Genomic DNA, 9,759 nt, shown 5'->3' on the forward strand with positions numbered 1-9,759 from the left:
AGACAGACTGAGACAGACAGACAGAGACAGACAGAGAGGGAGAGAGAGAGAGAGGGAGAGAGAAAGAGAGAGAGGAGAAGATATATATATATATATATATATATATATATATATATATATATACATATATATATATATATACATATATATATATATACATATATATATATATACATATATATATATATACATATATATATATATACATATATATATATATACATATATATATATATACATATATATATATATATAAGATATATATATATATATATAGTATATATATATATATATATATATATATATATATATATATATATTATAATAGCCGTAGATGATTCTGTCTGTTTGTCTGTCTGTCTGTCTGTTGGGCGTCTGTCCGGGGTGTGGCTTACTCGGTTTTCAGAGTAGCTCCACCCACAGCTCCACCCATTCTGGGAGTGGCTTCATATAATTATAAACAAATATCCACCATTTTATTAACTCGCATAGCTTTGAGGCCTGTTTTGTAGGCCCGTGGTGTCTTGCTCTCTCTCCAAGTTTTATTTCAAATCAAATTCGATATATCATTTCATTTTTCACAGTCGCTAACATAGTTTTAGACTCGGTTGAAAAAAAACGGGAAGAAAATCCAATGAAACTTGCCGTTTATAGAACGAAATGAATTCTCAAACGCCTGTAACTTCAAGGCCATTGAGTCTCTCTCACGCCTTTATCTCCAATCTAACTCACCATATGATTTCATTTTTATTGATGGTTTTAGACTCGGTGTCAGCAATAATTGAGAACATTCCACACACGCGGGAAAATGCAGAGATATATTTTTAAAAATCGCGTCATGGTGTATCATACACCGCCCAACATGACACCGACGGCAACGTGTCGATACATATTAAAAATTCGATATATCATTTCATTTTTCACAGTCGCTAACATAGTTTTAGACTCGGTTGAAAAAAAACGGGAAGAAAATCCGATGAAAGTTGCCGTTTATAGAACGAAATGAATTCTCAAAGGCCTGTAACTTCAAGGCCATTGCGTCTCTCTCACGCCTTTATCTCCAATCGAACTCACCATATGATTTCATTTTTATCGCTGGTTTTGGACTCGGTGTCAGCAATAATTGAGAACATTCCACACACGCGGGAAAATGCAGAGATATATTTTTAAAAATCGCGTCATGGTGTATCATACACCGCCCAACATGACACCGACGGCAACGTGTCGATATATATTAAAAATTCGCTTTTGCTTTTCCGTTAACATATATTACTTTTTCGTTTGATGACAGTCGTCACAAAAACGTCAACAATGATGCCGACATATATTTCTTCGTTTTATTTCATTCAACATTATTATCCGGAAGTAAAATATGTTTCAGGAAATTACCGAGAGATATTTCTTCGTTTTTTTAAATTAGTTATGTGCGCATACACTTTAAATAGGTTTATTTGAAATCTTTAATTTTCCACAATATAATTTACTTGCCATTTATCATTTGATGATTCCGAGACAAATTCCTCTTGAGGATCGTGACAAGTCATGCGCTGCGTGGAAACTTCTATTTCCAAAATGAATGAGACGATCGATGAAGAACGCAGACTTGAACAGGATGTAGCAAGAAAACGAATGAGACGGGCGAACGAGTCCATCGACGAACGTCAATGCAATGCAAAACATTACTTGCGTAATGCAAATTCATTTTTACAAAATGGTTACTGGCAAGTCATCAGATCCAGAAATGGTGTAATGAACACAATTTATTTACGCGCAAGCACGAAAGCAAGACGGGCCGATTTCCGATTCCGACGGGCCGACGGGCGAGACGGGCCGATTTGGAGCAAGAAAAAGAACGAGACGGGAGAAAAATGAGAGAAACGAGACGGGGAAAGCCGATTGGAGAGGCGAGTGAGGAGCGATTGGAGAGGCGAGTGAGGAGCGATTGGAGAGGCGAGTGAGGAGCGATTGGAGGGGAGTGTGAGGCGCGATTGGAGAGGAGTGTGAGGCACGATTGGAGAGGAGTGTGAGGCATGATTGGAGAGGAGAGTGAGGCGCGATTCGTGGGGAGTGTGAGGCGCGATTGGAGAGGAGTGTGAGGCGTGATTGGAGAGGAGTGTGAGGCACGATTGGAGAGGAGTGTGAGGCGCGATTGGAGAGGTGTGTGAGGCACGATTGGAGAGGAGTGTGAGGCGTGATTGGAGAGGAGTGTGAGGAACGATTGGAGAGGAGTGTGAGGCACGATTGGAGAGGAGTGATTGGAGGGGAGTGTGAGGGGCGATTGGAGAGGAGTGTGAGGCGCGATTGGAGAGGAGTGTGAGGCGTGATTGGAGAGGAGTGTGAGGAACGATTGGAGAGGAGTGTGAGGCACGATTGGAGAGGAGTGATTGGAGGGGAGTGTGAGGGGCGATTGGAGAGGAGTGTGAGGCGCGATTGGAGAGGCGTGTGAGGCGCGATTGGAGAGGAGTGTGAGGCGCAATTGGAGAGGAGTGTGAGGCGCGATTGGAGAGGAGTGTGAGGGATTGGAGAGGAGAGGAGTGTGAGGGATTGGAGAGGTGAGGGATTGGAAAGGAGAGGAATGTGAGGGATTGGAGAGGAGAGGAGTGCTAGGTGGAGAGAGGAGAGTGTCAGGTGGAGACAGGAGAGTGTCAGGTGGAGAGGAGTGAGAGGTCACATATTATGTGAAATAAAGAAATTGTGTTCATCACACCATTTCTGGATCTGATGACTTGCCAGTAACCATTTTGTAAAAATGAATGTGCAGCATCTAACTCAATATGTCGAAATGTCACACACATCCATGCCCGTGGGATTCCCATGGGTGACCCCACTAGTGTGTGTGTATGTGTGTGTGTGTGTGTGTGTGTGTGTGTGTGTGTGTGTGTGTGTGTGTGTGTGTATGTATGTATATATATATACATATATATAAAGAGAGAGACGACGATGGTTACAGAAAGCTTGGGACATTTATGGAGGTAGGAAAGGAATTGGATGATAGAAAGGGGTTCACAAAAGCTTTGCCATTATTAATTTCAAAATTACACGACCAAAAAGAAAATTATTAGGACAAATAAATCATTGAGATTTGGCGAAATCAGAAAATCAATCATAAAATATGAAAAGCGGGAAATACTTTTTAAAAAATATCCTTAAATTTTTGCATTTTTTTTCCGGTACAAATTCCTGTATCCTGCTTAAGTCACGTCTGAAATCCGACAAATAACAGATTATTAAACTAATATAATATACAAAAATACATGATAACAATATGATGCAAATACTGTGAAAACTAGATGGTTTATAGAACACCTTACCCCAAGCAATGTTCAATTGTATAATTCAACTGAAATCAAACAATGATTTTAAAGGTCATAGAAGAAACATTCCGGATGTTTAGCACCATTGTTAGTGTCTTATAGACCACCTTATTTACCTTTATCTGATCCTGTCTAAGTACTTTATCTGATCATGGCAAAAATGTTCTTTGTGTTCTACTGTGCTCAAGCATATAGTTCAATTGAAACAAGAGCGAGAATTGCTTTGCAATATGTTATATGTTCCCCATCCCAATATGATATTTTCCAAGTCCAAAAAGGGCATAATTCTGAAAATTTGACAAAACAAATGTTAAGGGGTATTGTTACATATTTATGTGAATGTATGTGAATTACCATTCAGGTCTTTGCTTATCCGTGTGTAGTATATTAAGTTGTTGTGTAGTTGTTGTGGTTGGAGGGTCAGGAGCCCTTCTGAGGGAGTGGCCGGAAACGGAAGTGACCGGAAACGGAAGAGAAAAAGACACGAGGAAAAAAGGACGAGTATTATTCTTCCTCGCCCCGCTCCGACCAAAAGGTGGGATCGACCTTGCGCTGCGTGGAAAAGCGGCGTTCCGAAGCCTGTCTGGCGAGAGGAATCACCGGGACGTGTACCTGCCCGGTGGAGACGTCAAGTTGACGTGGGGCCGTGCATCGACCCCGCGTCTGGTATCGTTCGCGGCACCGTCTAAACAGACGCGTGCGGGTCGCACGTTGGGGCCTAACGCGCCTTGCAAGCGGCGTGGGGTTTGGCTTGCTCTACCGTACCCGCTCCGCGTGGCCACGAGGGGCTGCAGCCACGGTGCCTGGTACGATACCTGCCCGGTGGAGAAACGTCCACCCGGGGTTCGTTCAACCGCCCGAGTGCGGAGACGCCGACCAGTATCTTGGTCAGGAGGGGCCCAGAGACATTGTGAGGAGCAGAGACCGAAAGGGGGTGTGAGTACTCACCGGGACACACATATATAAGATGGCCATCTTACTCATAGGGAATTGATTGTGGCTGGGAAATATTGTTGATGGTTGTGTATTGTTGATTGCTCGGGGAAAATCTCCGTGGTTGTGTCATTGAAATTGTATGGTATCATTACCATTGGAAATATATCCTTGAACATCAGTTGTCTCTTGGGTGAAATTCATATGGATTGCGTGGCGAAAGCGCATATATAATACAGCTTGCTGGCGGAGTTCCTCTCACGGTCCGGGGGTCACCGAGACCAGGTATTCACCGAGGGGACCACGTAACAGTATGAATAAAAGTCTGAAAGATCACTGGTGGGACGGACAGACAGACAGAAAGCAAACCTATATTTCCCTCCGGTGAAACTGGTATGGGGGTAATAAAATAAAGACTATTAAGGCCGTATAAATAAAAAAATATCTGGAATTTTACGACTGTAGACACCGGTGTTTTATACACCACCTTATTTAACACGTTACATTCGTTTTTTGTGCCTGTTGTTTGTGTTCTTTATGACATCCTTAAAAACAGTAAGTTTCAGTCACAATAATTTTCAATATTGTCCGATTTTTCTCTAAATCGGATGATAAACGCAGGATGATGGTGAAAAATTGATCTCACTCCTCTCTAGGCATAATGTGATCAGGACAAATTGAGAGCTAATGTATGGCTAAACTACAGATTTGTATTCTGATTCATGTTCAAAATATAACATGCAATTGAAATTCAGTTGTTCCTCGATAATAACCCGACATTTGTAGATGGATGGACGGACAGAAAGACAGACAGTGAACCAATTGCTTAACCCCTCTTTCACCGAGAGTGTGAGAGGGGGTGGGGTGTGTTTGTTTGTGTGTGTACGGTTAACCCTCCCCACCCCCCTTCCCATGCCTCCTCCCCCCAAGCCATCTCCCTCCCACAGATCTCCCGATGTCCAAGCTCTCCATCTTGTCTCCTGCTCCCCTTATCATACGTTTCATGTTTTATGTGTCAGTTTGTCTTTTTGTGATCAATGTTAGCTCTTATACGAGCCTCGATCTTGTATACAAAAAAAAAAAAATGTGGCTGGCTTAAGATCTTAGTTAGGGTCCTGCGTTTGAGCCCCTACCATGCCTTTAAATAACACCAGGTAGGTTCATTCAGCCTGTCATCCTTCTGAGGTTGGCAAAATGAATACCAGCTTACTGGAAACAGGGGCTCTGCATCATTGGCACAACTGCACTTCCAGCAATGACCAACAGCCACAGGCTGCATCTGAAATAATAAAATAATCACTGTCCCCATCAGTGCACATATTACATATAACTTAGCTCTGACAAATCCGGTAGACCGTATGTCGTGTTATAGCCTATCTTCGTTCCCATCACGACGGGTGGGGTTATGTTAATTAGTTAGGGATTATGGGTAACTAATCCCCTGTATGTAATGGCCTCTGTTATTTTTCCTTTGTTCCTTATGACACCTGCAGCACACACACCTAGCAAGAAATCGCACATTTATAACACGACATAAAACCAACCGTAAACAGGACATTGAGCAATACTGCTGATACCAACGACCTGGTGATCACAAAGACCGGCAAGGTCCATAAGGCCACGCCCCGAAGAGCAGTGATTGGTCCGGGATTGATTGGAGCAAGGACTGCTAAGATGGGACTATGGGATTGGTGGAGGAGGCACGGATGACGTCAGCGCCCTGAGTATATAAGAACGCTCTCCCTGACATTTTGGCCTCTTGAGCGAGGGACATTCATTGAAAATGGTCGCCGATAAGCTCTTGGCTGTCTCTCATCTTCTGGCTTTGGTGGTGAGTGGTGACGATTTCATATCTCGCTCTGCTTCGGGATTTCACGGTGAGCGGTCGGAGTTCATAGCGCTCCTGCGCGAGGGAAATTCATTGACGAGCGGAACGGGCGTGGCCTGCTGACTTTGCGCTCGGCGGCGAGAGACGCGGACTGCACAGGAGGCCTAGTTCCCGCTCGCGGCAGCGCAGCCTATGGTTCCTGCGACGAACCGGGACCATTCCTGACAAGGTTCAAGAGCCACTCAGAGCTAAGTTCCCACAAACGAACGCATTTATTTTCACAGTTATTTTTCCCTTTGTCTGTATTCGAGTCTGTTTGGCGATGTCCCGTTTAGGATCTTATTTTGCCGTGTTTTATTCTGTTCCCGGCATTTATTTAATAAATCCGGTATTTTTGTACATTTTAATTTAAGTGTGGGTTCAAGTTAATTGATTTATCGCAGGTTCGAAGACATCGGGTGGAAGCCGTCCAGGTAAGTTCGTCATTCTCTTTCCCCTCGCGTGTAACAACGGTCCGCCATTGAATTGAACGCATTGGAGTTAAAGCTTGTTTGGTTATCCGTGTCGCCCTGCTGTGTTCAGTCCAGGGTAGACACATGGCAATACCTTCTCTAGGAGGTACCTTATGGTGATATGATGAATACCCCCATCCTCTCCCCACACACCACCATTACATTTCAGTTGCCCCCCACCCAAAAAAAAATTGTTGTCATATTTCAAAGTCTGAGACGCTTCTGTATAGGTATTAGATGTATTTCTTCCTCCAACAGCGAAGAAATAGACAAAACAAAAATTGTCACGGCTGTTGAGCATCTGCTAATTATTCCCTGTGTGTGTTCAGACCCGGAGCGCACACAGAGAGAGTGGGTAACCCTTAGTGAACCCCAAATAGTTTGTGTGCAATACTTTGGAGAATACCTTGAGGTACTTTCATGATATTTCATTTTGGGTCTAGTGCATCATGGGAATGAAATATCTAATATTAGGAAAGTCCTTCAGGCCTCTAAATTATCCTGCTTTTCAAAATGTTTAAAATCTTGTATCTGAAGATCAAACCACCATGTCTTCATGCCAGATTGGGCACATGGAGTGAAATAGCGAACCAAATGTGTTTAATGACCAATACCAGCCTTCAGGTGGTCCGAGATGGCCAATGTCTCGTAATAGATACTTGGGCATTATTGAAAAGCTGATACGGAGATGCTCCACAAGCAACAGGATTCCCTAGGGGCGATGGCCACTGTTCCAAGTGAAATTTGAAATTTTTGCCGGTGGTCTGGTATCCAGAATGGTCATCAAAATAGTGATCAAAATTGCATCATCAGCTGCATTTTCAACCACCTTGGCATTATCTCTGCTGCATGCAAACAGGTGCATTTTCAATGTATGCCGAAGGTGAGACAACGGTGGTCCAAATTAAATGATTTATGTGTTCAGAAACATCAAAATTCGTGGCTTTATACAGGTGGAATGAAAGTTTTTGGTTACAACCTCAGGAGGTTGCAGACCTTGTGCTTTGTTTTCGTTGTCCAATCAGCAAGAGTAATGGTTTGTCGAATGCTTTGTGGCAAAGCCTAGGTCTTTGGGTCTCTTTCTCTTTGAAGAGCTGCGTTACTTTCCATGAATATTTGAGCACCTTTGTAAAACATGAATCATTCTTATGCCTCCATTATAGCAGCAAATGAAAGCTGTGCTTCCAAGATGACAATGCCACCATCCATCATGGTCATCCATGGTTCATGCCATAATCCATGTTTCGACATTGCTCTTTAGAACATGACGTGAATTTTCATGTGCAAAGATAGCTCGGCAATTAGAGTGCTTACCTGCAAGCAATTTTTCCTGAGGTTGACTCCATGAAAAATTGTGTCATACTAAAATGTTCCACCTTGAGAAGGGAGCATCCATCCAGTTCAGCAATATGGAGGATGTTCTCCTTAGATGTTAAGCCAGCCATCCCGTCTACAATGTCGATGTTGGAGGGGAGACCTTTGGCCTTCTACTATGGCCAAGGTCTCTGTACAAGAATAGTCTCTGTATAACTACCTTGGTCTCTGTATAACTACCTTGTCACATTAAGACCCTTCCTGGCTCATTGCTGCTGTAACGACCTCAATAATTTTGAATCTCCAAAAGGAGATCAGTTCACATTAAACCGGACTTGGTATTCTCACATACGTTTTAGCCACTGCTGTCTCAGGAATTGAAACAATGCAAATGATAAACGGACACGTTCGGCACTGTCTTAGATTGGTGAGAATATTCCTTGGAAAATGGAAATATTTACAGTACATTTAATAATAAAAAAACAACATTATGGAGTCAATGCCTTTCGTGAAATGGTCATCAAGCAGTGTTGTATCTTCTTATTTAATGGCTACAAATATTCCCACTTTGGGAACATTGAACCAAGGTACCAATATGAACCGAGGATTGGTACTTTAATTGTGGAAAATGAACTAATGTACCAATATGAACCGAGGATCGGTACTTTCATTGTGTAAAATGAACTAATGTACCAATATGAACCAAGGATCGATACTTTGTGTCAAAAATGAACAAAGGTATCAATATGAACTGAAGATCAGTACTTTCATTGTGTAAATTGAACTAATGTACCAATGTTAACCCAGGATTAGTACTTGAATTGAGTAAATTGAACAAAGGTACCAATATGAACCGAGGATCGGTACTTTCATTGTGTAAAATGAACAAAGGTACCAATATGAACCGAGGATCGATACTTTGTGTCAAAAATGAACAAAGGTATCAATATGAACTGAAGATCGGTACTTTCATTGTGTAAATTGAACTAATGTACCAATATTAACCCAGGATTAGTACTTGAATCGAGTAAATTGAACAAAGGTACCAATATGAACCAAGGATCGATACTTTCATTGTGTAAAATGAACAAAGATACCAATATGAACCGAGGATTGGTACTTTCATTGTGTAAAATGAACAAAGATACCAATATGAACCGAGGATCGGTACTTTCATTGTGTAAAATAAACTAATGCACCAATATGAACCAAGGATCGGTAGTTTCATTGTGTAAAATTGACAAAGGTACCAATATGAACCGAGGATCGATACTTTGTGTCAAAAATGAACAAAGGTATCAAAATGAACTGAGGATCGGTACTTTCACCATGTAAATTGAACTAAAGTACCAATATTAACCCAGGATTAGTACTTGAATTGAGTAAATTGAACAAAGGTACCAATATGAACCAAGTATCGATACTTTTATTGTGTAAAATAAACTAATGCACCAATATGAACCGAGGATCGGTAGTTTCATTGTGTAAAATGGACAAAGGTACCAATATGAACCGAGGATCGATACTTTGTGTCAAAAATGAACAAAGGTATCAAAATGAACTGAGGATCGGTACTTTCACCGTGTAAATTGAACTAATGTACCAATATGAACCCAGGATTGGTACTTCAATTGTGTAAATTGAACAAAGGTACCAATATGAACTCAGGGTTAGTACTTTCACCGTGTAAATTGAACTAATGTACCAATATGAACCCAGGATTGGTACTTCAATTGTGTAAATTGAACAAAGGTACCAATATGAACTCAGGGTTAGTACTTGAATTGTGTAAATTGAACAAAGGTACCAATATGAACACAGGATTGGTACTTCAATTGTGTAAATTGAACAAAGGTAC

This window comes from Myxine glutinosa, chromosome 11 (genome assembly GCF_964187855.1).
Source record: "Myxine glutinosa chromosome 11, kmMyxGlut1.1, whole genome shotgun sequence".
Classification (NCBI taxonomy): Eukaryota; Metazoa; Chordata; class Myxini; order Myxiniformes; family Myxinidae; genus Myxine; species Myxine glutinosa.